Source organism: Notamacropus eugenii, chromosome 3 (assembly GCF_028372415.1).
Source record: "Notamacropus eugenii isolate mMacEug1 chromosome 3, mMacEug1.pri_v2, whole genome shotgun sequence".
Lineage (NCBI taxonomy): Eukaryota > Metazoa > Chordata > Mammalia > Diprotodontia > Macropodidae > Notamacropus > Notamacropus eugenii.
The window spans coordinates 27017611-27044616 of record NC_092874.1 but is presented as its reverse complement, the minus strand read 5'-3'; positions in this window follow the sequence as shown (position 1 = coordinate 27044616).

Sequence of the window (27006 nt, the reverse complement as noted above, 5' to 3'; positions counted from 1 at the left end):
TGTCTCATGCCTACAGTGCCCTCATCCTCACTTCAGCCACTTAGGTTCTCCAGCTTACTTCAAAACTAAGGTAGAGGATCATGTCCTATAGGTGGTCTGGCCTGAGCTGTGTCTCCTCCACCCTCCTCATCTCCATATTAACTTGTATTTGCTTCATGTATATTTTGTATTTCCTCTTATGTGTACATGTTGTTCCCTCCAAATAGGGTACCACTCCTTGAGGGTAAAAGCTGCTTCCTTTTTCTCTCTTGTCATTGTACCCTCCAGGTCTAGCACTGGGCTGGGAATCAGCATGAGCAGGCCATGATCCTGGGGGGCTGGAGTGTCCCTGGGAATGTGTGTGGAAAAGACCCAAACCCTTGGCACTCTGTTCTTTTGACACATCTGTGAGAAATAAATGTGTCCATTAAAGTCAAAGCATTTCTATTTAGAGAGAAACCCCTAAAGGGCAGGGCTTCCCATTGCTTTGGCAATCCCTCTGACCTAAGTCATTTTTACTTAAAATTTATAGGACCCAAGAACAAAGACAAAATTCTATAGTTGAGGTATTAAACAAGGGTAGGTAGTTCAGTGAATAGAATGTGGGGCCTGGAGTCAGGAAAACTCCTCTTCCTGAGTTCAAATCTGGCCTCAGATACTTACTAGCTATGTGACCCTGTGCAAATCACCTGTGTTTGCCTCAGTTTCCTCATCTGTAAAATGAGAAGGAAACAACAAACCACTCTAGTATCTTAGCCAAGAAAACCCCAAATGAGGTCACAAGAGTCAGACACAACTGAACAACAAAGTTTAGGTTAACTTTTTTGACTAAATGTTTAAAGATAAAAAAAGTAACTTAGATACCCTGGAGAAGGATTTCCCTAAAACCATTCATCCCTCTTTTCAGCCTGGTCAAAGGCAAACTGGAGATGCCTCTTTTAATGGAATTGATCAAAAGGCATTCTTGTTCTTACTCTGATCATTATCCTGATTTCAGGGGGGAGTCCTTCTTGATTTGATCAAGCTTCTCTCTTTAGAAACTAGTGAAGTCTTTAATAAAAATGAAACACAAAGTTAACAGTATTTAGACACCATTTCTTTGAAACTAGTAGTTAAAGAAAATATGATAAGGTTTTTCATTCAGATTAGAACAAGGACTTCAGACCAAGTTGCTGTCCAAATATTATTTTAAATATTTTATAATATTTTAAGTATTCAAAAATATTTTAATTTTTCTAAAGAAGAACCGAGTGGGTCCTTCTACAGGCACATAGTTATATTGAAAGAATGGGTGGGATGTGAGTGGGCATGAAATATCTTCCAGATTGTGAACAACTGGCTCATCAAATTCTCTGGGGACAATAATGGCTAGTTGGATGGAGCAGATGGTTAACAGTGGAGAATAGTTGGATATAAAGTTAGATCTATAGAACTAGAAAGGACCTCTGGTATAATCTAGGTCTATTTATTGTGTGTGTGTGTGTGTGTGTGTGTGTGTGTGTGTGTCTGTGTATCATTCATTCAGATTCATTCACCAATAGAATGAAAGTTTCTTGAGGTCAGGGATTGTTTTGTTTTTACCTTTGAATTGTTTCATCCTGCACATCTGGTACATACTAGAATGAGTGGAAATAGCAATTGTTCTCTGTTCTGGTCAGAAACTCTTGAGGGTCTTCTCCTTCCTGGTCAATATACTTACGATGGTAAACTATTGCCTCAATTCTTACCTAGTCCTCAGTCATTAAATGGGTGTTGCCTCAGACAAACTGAGATGTGGGAAAGACCTTAATTTAGAAAAGCCACTGCATCCTGCAGGCATTGCCAGACGCCTTGACTTTTGTCTTGCCACTGTACTTTGATGACTCTGAAGAGCTCTCCCTCACTAAAATCCAATTCATGAACAAGTCAAGATATCGCCCGGGTAAGGTCACTGGTCCCCTTCCGAGAAGGAAGGCTGAACAACAACAACACAGTAGGCACTTGAATACTTGCTGAGTTGACCAGAATACTGAGTCCAATTGAATTTAATTGTAGACATCAGTAACTCAGACAACAAACATTTATTAAACTTTTACTATGTGTCAGAGATAGTGCTGAGCAATGGGGATGAAAAAACAAAAGCGAAAGTCTGTAGGAACTTTTGTTCTAAAGGGGAAAGCAAAATGTATTGCTATAAGCGCATAGATGCTATACACAAAATGAATCCATGGTAGTTGTGGAAAGAAGGGCACTTATAGCTAGGTGGCAGGGAATCAAGGAACTCCTCATGAAGGAAGCAGTGCTTGATCTGAGTCTTGAGGGGATTCAGGGATTCCAATGGCAGAGGGGAGGAGAGAAGGCATTCCAGGAATGGGGAAAGGTCTTTTTAAAGATATGGAGCTTGGGAAGCGAATGTCAAGTGTTGAGCACATGTATAAGAAGACTAGAAAGGGAGCCAGGTTATGAATAGTCCTAAATGCCAAGGAGAAGAGTCTATATTTGATCTGAGGCAGAAGGGAACCACTGAAATTTGGTAAGCAGGTGTGTGTGTGTGTGTGTGTGTGTGTGTGTGTGACATGATCAGAACTGAACTGTAGGAAAATGATTGGTGGCCAGACTGGAGAGGGAAGAATCTGCAGGTGGGGTAGTTGAGAAGAGAGGTGAGGAGGACCTGAACTAAGGTGATATGAGCAGAGAAAAGAGAACATGTGCCAAGTATGGTGATAAAAGGGACAAGATGTGGCAACTGATTGGCTATTTGAAGCGATAAGAGTGCGGAGTTGAGGGTGCCTCGGAAGTGGAGGGGAGCACTGCCCAGGAGGATGAGGGTACTCTTGACAGTAACAGGTAAGTTCAGAATTGGGGGGGGGGGGGAAGATAATAAGTTCTGTTTTGGATGAGTTTGTAAAGCCTGTTGGACATCCATTTGCAAATACCTTATTGGTGGTAGATGTTTAAAAAGGGTTTGTTTAAATGGAATCTCCAGGTCAATCAATGTAGATTTTGCCTTCTTGGGTACTGATCAAACCAGGGCATAAAAGGTTAAAAACACTTCTCCTTTGATTATGCTTTGCCCCAGTACTCATCTCTTTCCTCCATGGGTCCACTCATCCTTTCCCTCGGGGCTGATCAGATATCCCAGTGAACTGGGAGCTGGTGACATTTCCTCAGCATGGGGCCATACAAAACCTCCAGTCAGAATGAAAGAGCCTTTTTGCATTTCCCCAGCAGTGGAGTTTCAAGTGTGCTTTTTATTTAGACAGGGAGGCCATTAAAAAAGGTGTGAAAAACGAATGAAGATGGCTGTTTAGCATCTCCCAATAAAGGCTACATAGACATATATAGATATATTGCAACTCTCTTGGGTACTGAAGACAAAGAGACACCACCAGTCAGTCAGCAGCTCACATCGAATTTTCCTAAAGAACTCCTTGAATCTTTTGTGGCCCAGATATAAAATATTCCTGAAGCTTCACCATCCTTTCTGCTTCCTGAGCTTTTGAAAAAAAAAAAAAAAAAGACCCTTTCTAGCATTGATTAATTTTGAAGAAAGCCTCCCAAAGTCCTTTTTTCAAGGACGTAGGTAGACTAGCTACTTCTAATGGGTTTAGCCTAGGATGAGGATCATTGAGTGCTGTTCCTGAACTCTGTCACTTGAAATACATAATTTTCTGTGTTTGACATTTAGGGCGGAGCTCAGACCTGTGATTTCATTGGTCTATGGACTTCCCTTTCCCAATGCTGGTTGGCATCTCCTCTCCAACTTTGATTGTTGCCTAGAGCTCCGGAGAGTAACTGAGTAGCCCCCTGGGTTACATACTCCAATACATGTCAGAAGGTGTTCAAATGCTGATCCTATTGGCCTCAAGGCCAGGTCATAGACACTTGTGTGTTCTGTTTATATATGATCTTTTGGAGTTAAATCAGCTAATGGACAGATATTTCTTGAATGCCTTTAATTAGTTTTGCTATGTAGATAAGAATAATTATAAGTTACACTCATATAGAACTTTAAAGTTTACAAAGTACTTCATAAAACTCAGGAAATACAAGTATTTTTAATCATTCTCATTTTAGGGATGGAGGTTGAGCCTATAGGGAACTCCCAGATTAGAAATTCCCTCTACCAATGCAGGTTGGGACATTTTCTGTGACTTAGTCTTGGGGAGTTGACTAGAGCATTGAGAGGCTAAGAACTTGCTCAAGGTCAGCATGTGCCAGAGGGCAAATTTGAACCCAAATCTAGCTATCCTGACTGCAAGACCAGTTTTCTGTCCATTACAGCACGTTACCACTCATCCCATTTCGGTAAGTTAATGCTTAGAGTTCTTAAAGGTTTTGCTGAATGAACGTGTGAGCGGAGAAAAGAGATATATGCAAGGTGTGGAGATAGAAGGGGTGAAATGTGGAAACCATTAGATATTTGAGGAAAACGAGTGCTCCCTTTTGGGGAAGCGATAAAGAACATTCAGGGTTCTGTGGTCTCTTCACTGCCTTGAATTCGTCTTGAAATGGGGAATGATAGTTTTATTTTTAAGTTAAGCTTCAACGTGGCAACATTTCTCAAGCACTGTTCATTGACCTGTGAGCTCCTGGAGAGCAGAGACTATTCCCCACCCTCCTCAGTATATAGCACATTGCCTGGCACATAGTAATGAATAAATTAATAAATACTTATAAAGAAATAAAAAGTAATTAATAAATACTTGTTGAGTGGCTGGTTAAGGAATTAGAATCTGGAATTGTAAGGGATCTTAAGTATCATTTAGTTTACTCCACCCATTTTACAAATGAAGAAACTGAGGTGCAGAGAACTTGAATAGCTTGTCTAAGATCAAACAGCTGAACTGAAACTTGAATCCAAGTCTTGTGACTGGGTCTTTGCATTGTACTGTGCTAGTTATTGTCTGACACAAATTTCAAGTCCTAGAAATAAGTATCTGGAAACTTTGTTCCCTTAAAAATATGATGCAGTGTTTAAAGTGGGTAAATTAATTCCAACACTGTGACTCAGTGTGAAACATAAATTCCCCTAATTTGGAGTCTATTTGAAACTTGTTGAAATTTGCTCCACTTAAGAAAATAAGAGTTTGCCTTTCTTTCTGAAATGGTGAAGATGGGCTTGTCTCACCTGCCCCAAGACAAGGCCCAGAACTCTCCAGTTTGTGTTGGGGAAAAGAGCTGACTTTCATAGGTCTGAGGAAATTAATTCACATATTTAAAATTTAAAACTAGGAGAGTGAGTTGAGATCAACAATACTGATAAAATAATTTAGGTTGCACTGCCATAGCATATCCTCTCCATCCCTATCATATAGTCTCTTCACTATCATATATTCTGCTGTTTCACTACCAAATATTTCCAGCAGATGGAATTTTTCTCATTCGCCAAGAGGAAGGGGATGACTAAAGACAAATACAAATGCCAGCTTTTAGAGGTTGACTGCTGCTACCTGGGCCGTAGGCATTTTCCTAAACTGAGGTATCCTTTTCAATGTTGTAATAAGTGTATAAATTGTTCCTCTGGTTCGGCTCACTCCCCTCTGTACCATTTCATACAGGTCTTTCAAGGGTTATTTGTATCTCTCCTTTTGTCATTTCTTACAATGTCATTACATTAATAAACCATGATTCATTTAGCTATCCTCCAGTTGATGGATACTTTGTGTCAAACATACTGCAACAAATATTTTTGTACATATGAGCCCTTCCTTTACGTCTTTTATCTTTCTTGGATATAGTTCTAATAGTGCTATCATTGCGTCAAAGGGTAAGCATAGTTTAGTGACTTTAGGGGCAGGATTCCAAATGGCATTCTAAAATGTTCTGGTCACAGCTCCATCAAAAGTGCTTGTCCTCTCACAGCCCAACAATTTCCGTTGTTCTGTTTTTGTTGTCTCTGCTAATTTGACAGCCATTTGCTCAAACATCAGAATTGCTTTCATTAGTATTTTTGTTATTATTAGTGACACAGAACATTTTTTTCTCCTTCAGGATTCTTACTAGCATGGAATTCTTCATTGGAGAATTGCCTACTCTAATCTTTTGACTATCTGTTTAAAGGCATTGGCTTTTGTTCTTACAGATGTTATCACTTTCTTGTTTATCTGAGAGATTCTGTCTTTATCAGAGAAATCAGTCAGTCACTCCATCAACAAACATTTGTTGAAAGCGCTTACTCTGTGTCAGGCATTATGCTAATTTGCAGGGGCTAAAAAGAAAAGCAAAAATACCAAAAGAAATCTGCTGCAATTTTTTTTTTACCTAGGTAATTGTTTCCCTGCTAATTCTAAACTTATTTATTTCATTTGTTCATAGCTTTTCAACTTTATGCAACCGATGTAGTGAAAATGAATAATTAAAATAGTCATTTTGTCTTCTGTGATCCTATTTATCTCTAAAAACTCTCCTATCTACAAAAATTAAAGAGATATCCTTTCCTACTTCTCTAATAAAAACAAAACAAATCAAAATACTGATGCCATATTCTTTTATATCTAGGTCTTGAATTTATTTGGACCTTCTTGTGGTATGTGGTGTGAGATATTGATCTAAGCCTGATTTTTCTCAAAACATTTTCCAATTTTTTCAGCGGATTTTGTTGTATAGTAAGTCATCCCTGTAGTTGGCGTTCTGGTGTTTATCAAAAAGTATGCTATTATCTATGATGGCTTTTGAGTTTTGAAAGCCTAGTGTGTTCCTCTGATAAAATTTTCTATTTTTTACCTAGTAGTAGGTACTTTTGATAATTACTGTTCTATAATATAGTTTGAGATCTGGCACTGTGAGGTCCTTTCCTCCCCTTTTATTTAATTATTTCCTCTTTGTTACTCCAGATAAATTTTATTATTTTTTTTGAGTCCTATAAACTAATCCCTTGAGACTTTGATGAATACAGCACTGAATCTGCAAGTTAATTTAGGTAGCAATACAGTTTTTAAAATTGTCTTGACCATGCATAATTAATTACTTTTCAATTTTTTCTTGATTTTTGTAAATGGTTTATAAATAGTTTTCTTTATGCTTATTCCTGTGAGTTTCTTGGTAGGTGGACTCCCAGATATTTTATATGTTCTGTGCTGATTTTAAATGGAATCTCCTTTTTTATCTTTTCTGTTGGATTTTGTTGGTAAAATAATAGGAATGCTAATCATTTTTATTTGCAACCTTTATAGCCTGCCAATTTATTGAAATTGTTAATTGTTTCAATTAATTTTTTAACTGAGTCTTTAGCGTCCTCTCAGCAAACCTTCATATCATCTGCAAAAAGTGATAATTTTGGTTTTTCTTTGCCTGTGCTTATTCTTTCAATTTCTTTTTCTTGTCTTAATATTATAGTTAGAATTTATATAACCATGTCAAATAATAGTTGTGAAACAGACATCATTTCTTTACCCTTGGTTTTATAGGAAAAGTCTATAACATTTCTCCATTAAAGGTAATATTGGTTTTAGGTACATACTATCTAGCATATTAAAGAAAGGTTCATTTATGTCTATAATTTCAAATGTTTCAATCATAAAAGTATTATGTTTTCTTAAAACCCTTTTCTGTGACTATTGATATAATCATGTGACTTTCATTTTTTGGATAATTAACATGACCTATTACATTTATAGTTCTTCTAATATTGAACCAGCTCTGCACTACTAATATAATCTTTTTATATGTTGCAATATAGTCTTTTGACTAATATTGAATTCAATGTTTTTACATGAATATTAATTATATGTATATATACAAATACATATACTTCTACATATGTATGTCTATACATGTGTGTATAATTATTATTTCCCTATTGGAATGTAAGCTTCTTGTAATTTGGGATTATTTCATTATTTACTATTATTATTTTTGCACCTAACAGAGTCTGGCATATAGTAGGTGCTTAATAAAAACTTAATTGATTGATTTGATCAGTTCAGGGATTGCTATGGGAATGTGTTATGGAGAGTGTAGCATTTGAGATAAGCCTCAAAGGACAAACAGGAGGAAGTGGAAGTGCAATGTCCATTTGGAGAATTATGAATAATCCAGACTGAGAAGGGGAGGGGGAAGCACTTGAGGGAGAAAACTATCTTAGGGTCAGATTGTGGTGGGTCTGAAAAACCAAGCTAATAATTTTGAATTGTATTTGATGGGCATTAGGGAGCAGTTGAAGGCTTTTGAAGATAAACATGACCAATGTGGTTCTGAAGGAAGATGAGAAGGTGATTGAATATAGGAGAGACCAGAAAGACAAGAAAGCTAGTTAAATGGCAGTAATCTAGGTCTGAGGAAGCAAGGGCTAATCATGGGTGGTGTCAGGAAATACAAAGGAAAGAACATGGGTCCTTCTAAATGTATACTGACTGCAAATTATCTAATCACCTAATAGTGAAGTTAATTTTATCTAACACTTGCTGAATTAAACACTCCAGAACATTACTCCATCTAGGACAGTTATGCCCCAGCTGAAGCCTCCCGGTACTTCCCCTATCCTGTATACTGTAAGTATTTCTGGGGCCTTAAGGGCATGGAACTTCTGCTTAGGTTGTGACCAAAATTTGCTGGCATGGTAGCAAGCCAGTCTGGGTTTCTTGGAGAAGAATGTTGAGTTTCCTCATCCTTCTGAGCAAGTCTAGAAATAATCGAATGATTCCATGATGGATAGCAAGGAGTGACCCTCACAAATTCAATCCTGAGAAAAGCTGGCTGACCACATTTTTAAAAATGTGAGATCTTAAAACTATAGTTAATACTGTTTTTTTCCCTAGAAGTGCCAATAAATAGATGATATTTATCAAAAAGCTTCAATATTTATCAAGTTTTTTATAGATATTAGCTCCCTCTGAACCTCAAAACAACCTTGTGAAGTAGGTACTTTGGATATTAGGCCCATTTTACAGAGGAGGAAAATGGAGATCAGAGTGATTTCTCTAGAGTCATACAGCTGATAAACGAGAGAGGCAGAATTCAGCTCTTCCCTCACGCTGCACGCAGGGATCATTCTTCTGAATCATGCTATATGCCTGAGCATGTAGGTTTCGTTGAAAAAGAATTCTGCAGGGACCTCAATATCGCTTCTTACTATGCAGATTTAAAAACAAAAACAAAACATTTTGTCAGGATTAGTATGTATTAAAAACCCTAGAGCATTTGTTGATACTGTAAATACAGAATGTTTGCTATTGAACAGCAGTCACTCTGATGCCAGGGGAGAAAATTGTGACAGAGTCTGAACCAAATATTGATATGAACATATTTCAGTTTGGGTGAAAATATGTTCTCTCCTTATGGAATATGAAGCAGTAATGAGAATGGAAAACAAACAACACATTGGAGAAATGGGGAGCGAAGGAACTGCCTGCCTGCCTGCCACCAGAGCAGAGCTCTGCCTTCTCTTCACTTTGTGAATTTTCATAGAAATGTCTTTGTGAAGTTCACTTACACCCAGACGGGAGCCAAGATTCCCTTCGAAACGACGGATGACAGATTTTCCGAATCTCGGTTTTTTGGTGGTGAAAAGACACACAAGCTGGCTGAGCTGTGGGCAGGTATTTCAGCATAATCCCTGACACTTTCTGGGTTCCAGGGAGGATTCAAAAGGATCGCACATTTTCAGGAACAGATTTGGTTTATCACTTTTGTTAGCTCTTGAGATTTAGGTCTAGAAACTCAAGAAAAACAACTCAACCTTAGTTATCAAAGCCCAGCATCTCCTGTACTTGGAGGAGTCAAGAACGAATGCAGCTGATATATTCAGTTCTTTGAAAACAGGGGTAGTCAAACCATCCTTTTTCTCTATGAGTGGGGCGTCATAGAATACGAATGGTTGAGTTATTCAGGTTTATGAAAATTAGATCCCAAAGAAGATTTCTTCCCCACCTCCACAATGATTAATACTTGTTGCTGTTACTGTTTAGGTTTTTTTTGGAAGAGGATCAAGGACATCATGGAGTGATATCTTCACTCACTTGTGAATTGGATCTAAGTAAGGCACAAAGGCATCAGCCTCATTTTCTCTCCCAGAGTCATTAGAATTCGGTGACAAGACAAAAATCAAGATGACTGGCGTTGGCCAGGGATGCATTGGATGATCTTGGCATCTTTGTGTCTGCCCGAGCTTCAAATTCTCCCCAGCGCTTGACACAACCACCTCATGGCTACTGGAATGAATTGTTCTCATCTACCCATTCCACTGGGGAGAAGTCTTCATGAGCTTGACAAAGACATCCCTCGAACTCACCTCTCAGGGCTTGAGGTTTGTTAGTTCCCCTCAGCCTGGTTTAGTTCATCCATGGAGATGGTTTTACCAGGGTGTGGCCACTTTTCATGCTAAAGCATCTTGGAACCACAGATGAGAATTGAATGCCAGATGGACAGCAAAAGTGAATGAGAAGCCCTAAAGAGGGCTCAGCAAGCCCTTGCCAGAGGCGTTAGTTCTCTCTATATCTCATGTACCCCAAATGTTATCATACTATAATAAATGTTAATAATAATAATGATATTTAGTGGCACAGTAAATGCAGTACTGAGCCTGGAGTCAGGTGATCTGATCTCAGATACTTACTACCTACATGACCTTAGACAAGTCACTTAACTTCTGTTTGCCTCAGTTTACTCTGCTGTAAGATGTGAATAATAACAGAAACTACCTCCCAGGGTTGTTGTGTGGATCAAATCTTTGTAAAAGAACTTAGCTCAGTGCTTGGTGCATAGTAGGCATTACATACATGCTTCTCTAACAGTCGTAATAACAATTTTGGAAAGTTATATTGGGCTTTAAGCTTTGCAAAATGATTTGCATACATTATCTTCCTTAATCCTTACAATAATCCTCTGTGGTAGATATTACAGATATTCTTGTCCCCATTTTACAAATTAGGGAATTGAGGCTCAGAGAGGTCACAAATGACTAAATAGAGGAGAAAGGATTTGAACCCAGGTCTCACTAAATATAAAAATAGGGCATTATTCCATACTACTCATTTAGTCAATCAATCAGCCAGTTTAGTGCCCCAATTAAATGCTTACTATGTGTCAGGCATTGGGGATACAAGGACAAAAATGAAATTGCTCCTACCCTCAGGAAGATTGCATCCTGTTGGGAAATCAGGAATGTTGTGAGTTTATAAGGAACATGCTAGAGAGATTTGAATAAAGTAATTTTTGATTCCTGTAAAATAAAATTAAAAGTGTGTGTCTCTTTCTCTTTGTGTCCCTGACTCTGTCTCTATTACATATCAACTGCTTGTCTTGAGCATACATGCCTAAAGTCCCGAAGTGGAATCATAAATGGTGAAGAGCTTTGGTGTTCAGAGACATTGGGCAGGGTTTGCTCATTGAGAAAGATATTCCAATAACAGGTCATGTTTATATAGAATGTCATTACTTAAAAAGTGTATTCTTCAAATACTAGGTACTCTAAGGCTCCTCGTTACCATTTTGTAGATGAGGAAAATGAAAGCCAGGTGAATAAAATTCAGGTAAAATGACTTTCTCAAAGTCAAAAAAGTGACCAGTAAGTGACAGAGCTGTGACTCAAATTGTGGTTTTCCAATGGCCAGACCAGTGCTCTCCTCTGCACACCACATGTTCTCTCAGAAAGAGGGGACTGGGAACTCCTGAGCACATGGAGAAGCAAGAAAATGAGATCTCAACCTATCATGTTGCACAGACCTGACAGTCAACCCAGACTTGACAATAAAATTACCCAGGATCCTCAAGCAGTGGACAATTCCACCCATCAACTCTGCTTATTCTCATTCTACATTGGAATTTTGTGTGTGTGTGTGCATGTGTGTATACACATACATATACATTTATACACACATGTATACATAACCATACACACATATATATGGCAGAGAGGGTGGAAATATGTACACACATGCAAATATATGTATACATAAATATATATATTTCTTTCCCCAGATGTGATGCCTTTTTTTTCATTTTAGGACTATATAGCTGTGAAAAACAAGGTTTTTGGCAGGTTCTGATCTTTGTGGGTTTTTTTGTCACTTTCTAGTTATAAAATGGCTGTGTTAAAAAAAGTGAAATTTGGCAAGCATTCAGGCTTAGCATTGACTTTTCTCGTCTATGTCTGGTTCAGATTGCTTGTTTTTATGGGTTGATAGAGGTGCCTCTCCTGGGAAGAAACCCGGATGCAAGTGGAGTCCCCACTTGACATCCCAGTAACCAAGCTACAGCTTCCCTTTGACTATCCATGATCTGTAAATGTTTGAGAGCTAGCTTTCGACAATGTCCTAGGTGTTGTCTTAAAATCCCCTTGTAGCAAGGTCTGAGTTCCTCATTTATATAATATTTCAATGAGCCCACAAAATGTAGATGATATTAAAAACAGATGATAGTAGCTGAGAAATGAAGGAAAGCCCAACAATCTTTCACAGGAGAGAAGACAGCAAAAATAGAAAGGAAGGGTTTCAGTGATTATCTTCAAAGACCAGCTTCCTACCCTATTACACCCCATTGAGGCCACTGACAAGGTCATCTCACTGGGGGCTTTTCTTGGGGGTGAGGTGGGGCAATGTGGCGCAATGACAAGAGCTTTGGTTCTGAAGTCACAGGATGTATTTTCAAATCCTGCCTTATGATGAGACCTTGAGCAAGGCTCTTCAACCCAGACTTCAGTTTCTTCATCTGTAGGTGGTATTAAAAAATGACTAAATTGAAGTGAGAAAGTTCTGAGTTCAAATCCTGCCTCAGACATTGACTAGCTCTGTTATCCTGGGTAATTCACTTCATCTTTCTCTGCCTCAATTTCCTCATTTGTAAAAGGCGATATAATAATAGCTATCTCACCTAGGTTATTGTGAAGGTTCCATGAGATAATATCCATAAGGCGCTTTGCAAATCTTAAAATACTATATAAATCCAAGCTATCGATCTATGAAGGGGTTGGAGTAGATGACTGCTAAAGTTCCTTCCAGTCCTTGTTCTTTGATCTAATGAGGCAGTGGGGTCTCATTAGAGGAAAGGTCACCGGGGTTCAGTTCTGTCTCCTCTGTTTACTCCCTTGGCAGCCTGGCTATGTCACAAGGCTTCTTTCTACATATGATTTCTTACATTCATCTACCATATTATGTTGGACTACTGTTGTCCCATAAGTCCACACCTACTTTCGTGTCTAAAAAAATTATTTAATTTGCTGATGACTAAGCTCTGAGAAAAGTCAGCTCATTAAATATTGTCAGTCAGTAAACATTTCTTAAACACCTACCATGTGCCAGGCACTGTGCTGAGAGCTGTGGAGATAAACAGTATCCATAGCAAACAAGTATGTGCAGGAGAAATGTGTCTGAAGTACACAGATAAGCTACATACCGGATAAACAGAAAATGATGGAGAGAAGGCACTATTCAGTTCAATTCAGTAAACATGTATGGAGTACCTACTATGTGCCAGGGACTATGCTGAGACTGGGGATGCTGAAAGAGGAAGAAGATGGTTCTTGTTCTCAAAGAACTTACAGTCTAATGGGGGAGGCAACATGTAAACAGATAAATACAAAGCAAGCTCTATACAGTATAAATAGGAAATAGTTAAAAGAAGATCACTGGAAGGAAGAGGCATCAGGAAAGGCTTCTTGTAGAAGATGGGATTTTAGTTGGGTCTTGAAGGAAGCCAGGGGAACCAGGAGGCCCCTGGACCTGATGTATTTCCCTCTTATGTGGAGAAAGGGGAGTATGTCTTTCTTGGTTGAGTGACAAGGAGAGAACAGACTGGAGACAGCTAGAAGGGAACTTTGAGGTCCCCTAGTTCACCCCCTGAATTCTACAGATGAGGAAACTGAGGCCTAGAGAGATTTCCAAATTACCCCAAATTCCAAGTCTCCCAAGATCATCCTGGTTCTAGGCCTCTTGCTTCCAAATTCAAGGTCCCTCCCCCTGCACCATGCTTCCCCATCCTCCCCCAGAAATGGGAAAGCAAAACTACAGCTGCTAAAATAAAAGCCCAGCCACACTCCCCATCCTGCACGTGCCCCAAACCTCAAACACTTACAACTGTGATTTCTTATGCCTTCAGCCTGGTTTGTCACATCTTGGCTCAGAGACACAAGGAGGGGAGGTGGTTTTCTGCCAGACTCTTCAAAGTCTAAACTCTGCTCTGTGGGCATTAGGGAGCCACTGAATGTCTAGGAGCTGCTTAGTAAGGGCAGTGGTTGAGAAAAGTTAGCTGACTCCCGCATAAATGAACCTATGGACTAGATGGAGCGAGAATGGCAGCGGGAGTCCTGGAGAGAGTTAAAAAATGAGCCAGAGTGGGAAGGAACTTCTAAGACCCTGATTTGACAGATGAAAGGAGATTCAGATGGAGAAAGGGATCAATCAGTCCTGGGCAAATCAGGCTGAAAACCTGATTCTCCTCACTTTTGGTCCTGCACACTTTCCCCTATATCCTGTAGTGGTATATTTTCCCATGAAATATTTATCTAGAGTTGCTGGCATGGTCCTTTCTTACATTACTTTCAAGGCCTATGTTTCTTCATAATATTTCATAAGCTGAGGTAGCTTATTCATTTTTCCTTGAAGAGACCTTTTTCTTTTTAAAATTCTGAATTTAAGGAACCCCCCAAAAACCTCATTTCCAGATATAAAGTAGGAGAAAAGTATGTCAAACTGTCAATCTCTAATTATACTATTTGCTTAAAAAAGACTATAATAAATTCTGTATGTTGCTTTCAAAACTATCCAGGTTGTCTGTTTCCTTCTGAAGTTCCTGCTGTTCTCTTCTGTGCATAAGATCATTTTCACTCATACTTTTACACTTTGATTGACACATTCTCCCTTTTCTATAATGTTCTTCCTAGTCTAGGCTAGTTATTTGAATTGCTTCAAGGCTTTCCCTCCTCCAGATAGTTGCAAAGATGATATCCCTAAAGCACAGATCTGACTTCATTGCTAGTATATTCAGTCAACTCTAAAGGTTCCCTGTTACCTCAAGGATCAAATGTAAACTCCTCTCTTTGGCATTTAAAGCCCTTCTCAATCTAGTTCCAACCTAGCTTTCCAGGTTTGTTATGTATTATTTCCTTTTATGGTCAGACTGGTCCTGCTATTGTTTATACACATTACCCCTCCTGTCTCTTGTGCCTCTGTTTGCCTGGAATGCACTCACTCCTTACCTCCACCTCTTAGAATTCCTAGTTTCTTTCAAGGGACAGCTCAAAAATCACCCCTGAGGCCTTTTCTGACACTGTACCCCTCTTCCCAGCAGCTGTTTGTACCTCTCCCCTAAATTAGCTCCCGTAAATTTGGGGGATTACATTTACACATGGACCTGTCATCTCTTCTGATAGAATTTAAACCTCCTGAGAGGAAGAATTGTTTCATTTTTTTCTGCATTTCCTCAGTGCCTGGCACACAATCAATAACCACTTCATCAATGCTTTTTGATCAATACCTTAATCCAGTTGTGGTATATCCTCTGAGGTGTATCTGTAAAGGCTTTTCTAACCACTCTACAGTTAAGTGATCTCTGCCTCCTCTGGACTGATTTTCTGTATCATTCATTTGGCAACTAGAAATGGTTTTATATGGATGTATCCATAAATGTGTTAGGCTGTGAGCTTTTTGAGAACAGAGACTGTTGTCATTTTTCTTAACCTTAGTGTTTAATATTGTACCAGGTGAATAGCAGGCCCTTAATAAACTTGTATTGACTGACTGATGTATCTATTCTGTATCTCCAGCTAAATGAGGGCGCAGGCTGGTCTAGAACATCTTCGTATCCTCCTCTGTACTTAGGCATATGCCCTACATGTAGCAGATAGCCAATAATGTGTTTTTAATGGAAAACCGGAATATTCAGCAGCTCAGTGGTGGAAATGGGGAAATTGGTTGGTTCCATGTAGTTGGGCAGTTTTCAGGTTAGATAAGTAGGGTAGAACACAGTTTTCATTGAGGAAATATTCTGAGAATCCTTCTTGTTTAAATAAGTTCAGTGACTTTCTCCAGATGGCTACTACTAACATTTTTTGCATGTGTTTAACATAAGTGTAGAGCTTTCATTGGAAATCAAAGTGTGTGAGAGACTCTCTTCTCTTGCCAGCTGAACATTCACTTCCTAAACGCTTTCTCACTCTACCTATATAAAAAAAAACATATTAGATGGGATTGATAAGAATTGAAGGAAGGACAATAACTTTTGATCAGATACCCCCTGCTTGTAGAATATCATTTTCCTGCTAGGTCTTATGCCCATGGACATACAACCAGAAGGAAGTTGGCAAGCAATTGAATCCAATCATTATTTTACAAATGTGGAAACTGAGGTCTAGAGAAGTTTTAACTTTCTCAGGGTGACCTGAATCCCAGATGAACACCCAATCCACATTCTGGGAGAGACACAGTCCTCACTCTCAAGAGTTCATAGATTAGAAAAGACAAAGCACATATACAGATAAAATAAAATTCACAGTCATACACAAGAGAGGTATAGTGAAAAAGTATAAAAAGTAAGGAAAGGGAGAGTGGGCATGGAGGAAGAAGGTTCCAGTTACTCATTAGGGGAATCAGGGGAGGCACCAGAGAAATATTTGGAGATTAGTTGAAGGAAAGGGGATGTTTAGCCTGGAGAAGAGGACTGGAGGTGGGGGGGATGGGATAACTGTCTTTAAGTATTTTGAAGTCTATATCATTTAAAAGGGGGATTATTTATTCTGTTTGGCCCCAGAAAGCCAAACTGGGGGCACTGCATAGAAGTGCCTGAGGAGCAAATGTAGGCTTCTAATTTGTGGGTATACCTTAAGGCTCTGTCTAGGACCTTCTTCTCCTCCTTTCTGTACTCTCTCACTCTCATGGATTTAATTTAATTATTATTTTATGCACATGGCTCCCATATCCATTTGTTGTTTTGCTCCTGATCTCTAATATCACATCATCAACTGCCCATTTGATATTTCAGACTTTCTGCAGAATACTCTTTCTCTCCCCACCAATAGATTCATTGCCTTATTTTTGTTTTGATATTTTCCAAGAGGCAAGTGCTGATATGCAAGCTAATCGGCTCCAAGTCTATTCATTCTGGAAAGTATCAATGATATGTGCAGCTAAGTGGTGCAGTGGGTAGAGCACCTAGCCTGGAGTCAGGGAGACTCATCTTCCTGAGTTCAAATCTAGCCCAAGACATTTACTAGCACTGGGCAACGATATAGTAAGTGGATGGAATTTTACTTTCCCAAAGCATTTTTTTTTGTTCATGTCCCACTTTTCCCCTCTATGTTCTTTTTCTTTCAACTTCATTCATTCCCATAGTTTCTAACATTTCTTGTATGCAGACTCTCAAATTTCTTTCTTAGATCTTGACATCATTTCTGAGCACCAAACCAGTATCGCCAACTGCCCACCGGATACCTTCACCTATATGACCTCCTCTGCCCCCGAATCGGCTCCCTGACTGTCAAAGTGCAGATTCAGCTGCTTGGTACTCCTAGCTCTCCACCATCAAGTGCCGCCCTTTCTTTACAGTCTTGTCTCATGGACTTCCATTCATTCGTTCATTCTAGGATTCAAGAAACTAGATTTCTCTTTGTCTCTGAACATGCCTCTGCTTTCCTGTCTCCTTATCTTTGTGCTTCATGTCTTCCCTATCCTTCTTCTCGGGTGGAATTCCTACCCATCTTTTGTAACCCAACACATAGAGAATCACAGAATTTCATGTTGAAAGAGAGTTCATCAGTGATTTAATTTAACCTAAACCCTAGTGAAATCCCCATTATAATATAACTGAAAAGTGAGTTTTTAACTCATTGAAGACCTCCAATGAGAAAGAGCCTACTATCCATCCAGGCAGCCCATTCCATTTGGGGGCAGCTCTGATTATTAGGAATCAGTTCTATCACACTAATATAGTCTATTGAGTAAACTGCATGTACAGATGTACATATATAAAAGCCACGTTCAAAACAGATACAAGATAATTGAGGGGAACTTAGATGATTGAAATAGTTGGAGGATCAGAAAATGCTTCTTGAGCTTGAGCTGAGTCTCAAAGGAAATTAAGGATTTTAAGAGGTGAAACTGAGGATAATGGGCATTCTAGGCAGGGAGAGAGCCAGTGCCAAGACACAGGGATGGGGAATGGTTTGATACACATAGGGAACAGTAAAAAGGCCAGTTTGGCTGGACCAGAGATTGTGGTAAAGGGAATAATTTGTAATGAGGTTTGAAAGGTATATTAGAGTCAAATTCTGAAGAGTCTTAAATGCTGAAAAAAGAGATTTATATTTGAACTTAGAGTCAATGGGAAACTAATGGAGTACATTGCATAAAGTCTGGGTTTGGAAGCTCAGATATAGACTTTAGAAAAAATCATCTTGGCAACTGAGTAAGGGATGGATGAGCGTAGAGAGAGGCTTGGGGCAGGGAGACCAATGAGGAGGCCTAAGTTTTCCCATCTGTAAAATGGGATCGTAATAGTACCTTCCTCTAAGAGTGGTTGTGAAAATAAAATGAGGCAGTATTTCTAAAGTATTTTGCAAATAAGGCACCTTATAAATGATTATAGATATAAATAATATTATATAATGATTATAAATATAAATAGTCATTATACAAATAGCTACTGTTTTTGCTTAATAAATGTTTATTGAATGAATGTAAAAGTATTGCTATTAAGAACAAAATAAAGATAATACATAACAAAGAGGTAAAATGGTATGTGCAATAATGAAGCTAAAGAATGACTTAGAGATGTTGAAATGCATATATAATGCCTTTGGTCTTTCCAAATAACTACTCGTGTGAGTAGATACACTCTCAGTCCCTATAAATAGATAAGAATGCTTTCTTACAAGTTTGTGAGGAATTGTAATCTAATGCTTCCTTTGTTGTGGCTCAGGCATTTTAGTAGTGTCTGACTCTCTGTGACCCCATTTGGGGTTTTCTTGGCAGAGATACTGAAATGGTTGCCATTTCTTCCTCCAGCTCATTTTACAGATGAGGAAACTGAGGCAAACCGGGTGAAGTGACTTACTCAGGGTCACAAAGCTAGTAAGTGTCTGATCCCCCAGTAATATGCGCATGCGCACACAGACACACACACATATACATGTGTATATATATTATATATATATATATCCACCTGAAGCTCAATTTGAACTCATGAAGATGTCTTCCTAACACCAAACCCAGCACTCTATCCACTACAACACCTCACTGCCCCTCTCTTACCTCCAATTCCTCAGAATATCAGGAGATGTTTAATTTTTCTGCTGCTAGAACAGCTGACAGATATCTTTAATATCTTTTCTCTCTCAAATGAAACAACTTTTTTTTTTCACTTTAGTATTGTATCTTGTAGATTTCCTGAAGTTTCCTTATGAATTTATCTCCTGCTGATCCCATCATCACATCACTGACATATAATGTTGAAGACAATTATGAACCTGGCTGGTGCATTGTTAGAGTATTGAACTTGGAATCAGGAAATTGTGCATTCAAATGCTAGCTCAGACACTTCTTAGTTGTGTGACCCTGGGCACCATTTTCCTCAACTGTAAAATGGGGACAATAATAGAATTTACTGCACAATGTTGTGAGGATTAAATGAGATAACATATGTAATGGGGTAGTTTGTAAATCTTACAACACTTTATAGTCACAAACCTTAAAGTGCTATACAACTGTTACCCATTATATTATCATGACACATTACTGTTATGTCCATGCATTTTAAGCTTATCTTTCATTATTCCTACTTTACACAAAGAGGAAAGTGAGTCAGAGAGTGATTAAGTGAATTGTTCACAGTCACACAGTCAGTAAGAATTATCTGAATATTCAAACCCAGGTTTCTGCAACTGTCACTTTGGACCTATAAGGGCGTAAGGGAGACGTTTGGGGTTCTATATCTATCCTGGTTGAATGAAGCTGAAATCGCTGGCTGACTGTGAAAGGTTGAGTGTCGCAACGCAGATTAGTGCTGTCCAATGTACTGGGGGGAGGGGGCTGTGGTTGTTTGGCACACATGGAGTAGACTTTCTTCTAGAAAGCAGTGTGTCTTGGGAACATAGGAAAATTCTAGCAGCAGCAAAAGTTCCAAATTGAAAGTACTTCACTCTCTGGCTTCTATACCCATTTTCCAGTCCCTGGAACATAGTAGTAGGTCCTTAATAAATACTCATCATTTGACTCACTGATCTGCAAAATGGGATGATGATACTTGTCCTACCAACTGCACCCAGTATTGTGAGCAAGGTGTTTTTTATAAGAAGCCCTATATAAGCCTAGGCTTTTATTATTTTTAAACATTTTGCACAAATTGCCGTAAATATTTCAGGCTGAAGGGAAATTGGGGAGCTAAGTAGGTTGTAAAAATAAACCTGAATTTAACACCTATAAGAAATATTTCCTGACAAGGCTTGAATGAAAGTAAAAATAGCTCTGAAGGAGCTGTTGCCTCAACCTGACTTATCTGCCAGTTCTAAGTGGTCCCAGATTTGGCATCAGTCACTAGACCTCATTTTCATTTCAGACTGAAAAATTGCTTCTTGGATGCCCAGGAATATCTTGCAATGTTTCTTAGGGAAGGTGGACTTAACTTTTAGGAACTGCCTCTAAATAATCCAATGAAAATCCTTAAACACTTCTTAGCAGGAGGGGGGTGGATTATAACAGCTTTCACTTTTATAGCACAGAAAGCTTTTCTTTTCTTACAACCACTCTTTGAAGTAGGTAGGGGAAGCATTATTATCCCCATTTTGTTGCTTAAACAATTAGTTGTATCTGACTCTACATAACCTCATACGGAGTTTTCTTGGCAAAGGTACTGGAGTGGTTTGCCATTTCCTTCTCTAGCTCATTTTATCAATGAGGAAAATGAGGCAAACAGGATTAAGTGACTTGTCCAGGGTCATCCAGCTAGTAAGTATCTGAGGCCAAATTTGAACCCAGGTCCTTCTGATGTCAGGCCAGCATTGCACCACCTGGCTTCCCATCCTCCATTTACAGACGAGGTTCAGAGAAGTGACTTTGCTCTTAGTCACAGAATAAAGTGTCAGGACCAAAATTAGCCCCAGGTATCTTTACTCTAATTCTAGCACTTTCTACTACATCATATTTCCATGCAGATATAGAGGATATACCACTTACCTCTATCATATAGAGTCCTCAGAAGAGATGGTTTGGTTCAAGGTACTTTGTGGGTCCAAATTTTCTCAAAATAATAGCACATGAGCCCCCACTGGTTCATTTAATTTTTGTCTATTCAGTGAAAAGACACAGGGCATACAAAAAGCATTTAATGAAATAGTATGTAAGAAGATTTGGAATAGAACATTCCATCCCTCCACAAAATAATAGGGCTCACTTGCCCACAAACATGCACACAACCCATAGAGAGAGTGAATATCTATAGGGATCACACACCAGGAAACATATGGAGGGACAAGCACTCCTTTGACACTTGAAGGACTGTTGATTCTGGTGATGTGACTGTGCTGTTCACACTGCTCAGCATCTCTGATGGGTGAGTGTCTCCTTTGATCACCAAGGCAGCCAGGTAGGTGGCACGGTGGACAGAACAATGGAAATGGAGTCAGGAAGAAAGACTTGAGTGCAAATCTGGCCTTAGACATTAACTAGCTGGGTGACCCTGAGCAAGTCACTTAAATTCTGTCTACCTCAGTTTCCTCATCTGTAAAATGGAAATAATAATAGTACCTACCTTTCAGCGTTGTTGTGAAGATTAAATGAGATAATATTTATAAAGCACTTTGTAAACCTTAAAGTGCTGTGTAAACACTGGCTGTTATTATCATTCATGGGCTTGTTCCTTACTGAGCATCATATCTCTGCTATCCCTGTTCCTTTAGGGCTTATTGTTCTAGTAAGTTCTGCTGTTCTCACAGTCCACTTTGGCATCTTGGCTCTGCTAGATCAACGTCAGTCTGCCAGGACATAGTGTCTAAAGTTGTTAGTTCTTTAGTCAGAGCCATCACACCAGCTACCAAAAGCCAGGAAGGGTGCCCCAAGCTCAGATGAGGGCCTTCCTTTTCAACTCCTAAATCTGAGTCAGGGATCAAAGCTTTCTTTTGCAGACTTTCTGACCCATTCCCAAGAGCCTCTCTGAATTCAATCCAGAACAGATTTCTCTTTTTATTATGCATTTTTGCCAGTAGCAAAGTCTGACGATTCTGTTGCTATATTTTGGCTAGCAAAAACCTCACAATAGCACATGTGATGACTCTGGAGAGTGGGAAGGGGAAATTGACTTCTGTGGGTGGTGACCACTAGATACCTTAAAAGGCAGTACAAAGTGGTTGGTGTTTTAGACCTGGTCAGACTCCTTCTTTAGCAGCAAACTGGGTTGCAGAGCATGTTTAAATGAAAGTAGGCAGGGTTGTCCAATGAAGGACGGTGAGCTCATGGTGTCCTCTAGAGACCTGGGTTCTCCCTCATGAATAAGATCTCTTTGTGGTCTATTTAGCTCAAGGATGATCAATGGCAAGTCTTCCCTGCTGTATGCTGCATGTCCAAAACTTCCTGAATGAGGGCTCTAGAGTTAGGATCCCAAGAAGTCTTGTCCCAATCCTTTACTTTGCCTCTTTCCAACAAGCATGGCTTTGATATGGGTGCCCTTGTTAGAGTGATTGGCAGCAGCTCCTGCCTCCCTGCTCCATCACAGCATAAATAATGCCCAGGCTAGATACAAACATAAAGGTTCATGCTCTCCCTGCTTTTGTGTGCTGGCTATGGGGAGATGCTGGTACCCTTGTTAGGGTCACTGGAAGCAGCTTCTGCCTTCCCGTGTCATAGAGCAACTGCTTTATTTCCATGAGTATGATATCACCCCATGTGGAGGCTACTTAATCCTTCTCTTCTAATACCACTAAACGACAGAATTCATTCTTCATTTCCTCAATCCTTTTTTTTTTTTTGGTTGGGATGGCTATTATTCATTTGAACCAGAGGGAGGTCTAGATAGTGGAGACACTTTCAACCTCACCTGGCTGGACAGAAATTCAGCTTCTTCCCCTAGGAAATCATAATAACTAGCATTGAAGGCATTTGGTGCTTTAAGGCTGGTAATGTGTTGTGTATTTGTTATTTCATTTGTCCTCACCACAACCCTGGAAGATCAGTGCTGTTACTATTCTCATTTTGCAGATGAGGAAACTGAGTCAGACAGAAGTTAAGTGACCTGCCCAGGGTCACAGAGCTAATAAGTGGCTGAGGCTAGATATGATTTAGCAGGTAATGGCAGTTTGCCATGTTACAGAGATGGGCTTGCTCTCTCTCATCTCTCGTGGACTTATCAGGACAACAATGTTCATGTGGATTTCCCTCACAGAAGAACATGCATCAATTGTGACCTTTCTATTGATGTTTTGTTCACTCATAAAACACTCCCCAGGCTGCAGGAAAGGGAACACAGTTCCATGCCACAGGAAGGGAAATCTCACCATATTGTTGTCATAGTGGATAAGCACAGAAACACATGAACTGGAAGGACTCCAGCTCTCATGGTCCAGTTGGGCTCCAATGGTCCCTGCTCCTGGTTAGAGTCATTAACACGGACTAATGAAAGGCTTTTAATAACTGAGCTCTGCATGAATCTGGAGATCTCAGCACCTTGATAGGAAGGCTGCAGGGAAATCAACTTCTACTTGTCCTTCCATCCTTCCTTCCTTCCTTCCTTCCTTCCTTCCTTCCTTCCTTCCTTCCTTCCTTCCTTCCTTCCTTCCTTCCTTCCTTCCTGTCTTCTTTCTTTCCTTCTTTCAAAGTACAGCATACTGTTTCACTTAAAGGTGTGATGTCCTTCAGGACCAGATGCACTGCTGAGGAATAGGCAGGCCCACAAATGGTTCCCAGTGTGCTTCAGGTTAATGGATTGTGTTGTTACATATTAGAAGACGGGCTTTGCACAGCTGAGGGTCCCTCTCCAGAGTCTTAGCACAGCAATGAGCCATAATACCGGTGACTATTCTGAAAAGTTTAGAGATGAGTCAGGACCATGTTACATCAACAAGCCTCCATTCTGCTACATTATGCATGTCTCTAAGGGCAAAATCATAGAACTGTAGAATTGAAAGGGACCATCTTGTAACTGAGCAAGACTCCCTCCTACAATATAACCAACATGCAGTCATTTGATCTCTAATGAGAGTAAACATTTCTCAGGTATCCCTGACGTTTCTATTAAAAAAGTCTCTTTATGACATGAAAGGTAAATTTGCCTCTCTTTAGCTCTGGATAAAATTGTTCCCGGTTCTGCCAGCTGGAGCTAAGCTGAAGAATCTAATTCCTCTTTCAGAGATCAGCCTTTTGAATACTCAAGGCAAGCTATCATGGATCTTCGAGGGTTTTTCTTCTTCAGGCTAAAAGTTCCCCTGGAAGCCCATTAAAAGTGCAAAATTCAAGTGTTGGAAGGAGCCTCTGAGACTGATCGTCACTTTTTCCAGCATAGAAATCCCCTGTCCTACACAAGGGAGCCCAGCGTCCCAGAGAAGGACTCTTTCAGGACTATTGTGGCTGATAACTCACTATCTTGTTTGCTTTCAGTCAATGAAAATACTTTGTCACACACATAGAAAGACTTCATTTGTGCCACCAACAAACATCCTCTTTTTCAAGTATCTTTCACATCTATTTGCTCCAATTGGACTTAAGCTATGTTCAGTCATTTGTCAGTCCTGTGACTTGGTGATCCCATTTGGGGTTTTCTTGGCAAAGATACTGAAGTGGTTTGACATTTCCTTCTCCAGTTCATTTAACAGATGAGGAACTGGGGCAAACAGGAATGACTTGCCCAGGGTCACACAGTGTTTGAGGCCACATTTGAATCCAAGAAGATGAGTCTTTCTGACTCAAAGACAGCACAGTACAGCAGACGAGCAGCGGACCAGGATGGACAGCCTTGGGTTTGAGTCCTGACTCTAGCCCTCATTAGCTGTGACTTTGGGCAACCTTTTCCTTTCTCTGACCCATAATTTCCTGTTCTATAAAATAGGGATTATGTGTAGGTTATAACTAACTGGCAGGGCTATTGTGAAAGAACTACAGCTATGTAAAGGCATGCTGCCATTACAAATCTTTGGAGACATAGTAAGAGACTGAAAAAAAGTGTCCTGTTGGAGTCAGGAGATAGTGTGATGCAATAGAAAGAGTTTCTATTTGTAGTAAGAGGTTTTGGGTTCAAATTTGACTTCTATCACTTACTACTATGTTATTTTGGGCAAGTCAGTCGCTTAACCTCTCTGGGTCTCAGTTTGCTCACCTGTAAAATAAGGCAGTTGGACTAGAGGACCTCAAATGTCCCCTTCAAGAGCTAAAGTTATAATCCTGGGTCTGACTTGTATTAGTCCCACCCCATTTTGGGGCCTCAGTTTCCTCATTTTAAAAAGCAAGGGGCCTGAAATAGACATACTCTGGTGTTCCTTCCAGCTTTAAAACTATCATTGTCTGTCTGACATTTATTAAGTATTGTAATGCCATGTACAAGTCATTGAGCTTCTCTGAACCTCAATTTTCTTCTCTGTAAAATAGGGATGATAATAATCTTTGCCCTCCCTAGGGCTCAGAGTTGTGGTAAGGAAGTGGCTCTGTTAATCTTAATGTCTTAGAGGTTGTGCGCCTTGCTTTGTATGGGGTAGGGTTTGCTGTTTTCATCATGTGGCTCTGTTTCCCTCTGGTGAAAGTGTCTGTGAATGCCACGTTTGGGGTCCTCTCTGTCAGGGGGCCTTCACCTAGTGTGGCTGTCAAGTAATAACAAAGGCAGCCCCTGCAGCCAAGGAGTGCTCAGACACATGAATTAGGATTTTATCTTCATGTGTCATTAATCCACCTGCCATCTGGTTAACAATATTTCCCCATTATTTCTTATTATTTCACTTTCCGAAACACAGAGGGGCATCCCATAGTATGGCTCAGGCTGTGGGCACTTCCTTCTCTTTGTCATATTAGTCCGAGGGTAGACTCATCACGTGCCCTTCAGGAAAACTCCGCAACAGAAAGTCTGAACAGTCCCCATAGCTGGCTCCAGTGGCTGCCAAGCTAGTCACCTAGCACCCATTAATCCCTTCGGCTTGGTCTCAAATGCATTTCTCCCAATGACGGAGGTCAGGCAGAAGCTTCCACAAACAGATGGTCTCTGCCCTGAAAGCCAGTTGGCCTGTGCACTGGCAAACTGACGGGAAGAAGCCAGGACCAAGCTCATTGTCCCAAGAGCCATAAGTACAGAGGTGGATGCTGAGGCAGGTAGAAGGTAGATTATTCAGCAAACATTCAGAAAAAAGCAATTCTTGAACCTTAATGCTAGGGAAGGAGAATTGTGTTGACAACTGTATCTCTCACTTTTCTTTAGCCGTTTAAGATTTGCTAAGTATTTTCTTTGCATTTATTCATTCATTCCACAAACATTTATTAATCACTTGCTGTGCGCTGAGCAGCATGCTAGGTACTAGGGAATATATAATATTAATAGCTAGCTTTTATGGAGTATGCTAAGGTTTGCAAAGCATTTTATAAATATCCTCTCATTTTACCCTCACAACAATCTTGGGAGGTAGATGCATTATTAGCCTCATTTTACAGGTAAGGAAACTGAAGCAGAAGTTAAATGACTTGCCCAGGGTCACACAATGAGTATGTGTTTAGGGCCAGATTTGAACTCAGGAATTTGGCTCCTGACTTCATGTCCAAGTCTCTACCCACTGTGCTACTGAAATGAAACATGACCTTGTAAGGTAAGCAGGACAAATGGCATGAAGACAATGAGGTGACCGACGTTCTAAGAGGTAAATGCAATTCAGTTTGACAACTATTTATTAAGAGCCTACTATGTGCAAAGTACTAGGGAGACAGTGTAGTCCCAGACCTCTAGTGGCTTACATTCTCTGAGGGGGTGCAGTGTGTGTGCAAAGAAACAGATGAACATGTGTGCCAAGTGGCTTTAAAAGGGGAGAACACCATGGACTAGAGTGGGGAGGGGGACATCAGAAAAGGCCTCATGTCAGAAATCTCACCTGAAGTGCAGTGAACAAGACATTTATTTTGGGGACATGGCCAATACTTGTTAATGAGGATTTTGTTTTTCTTC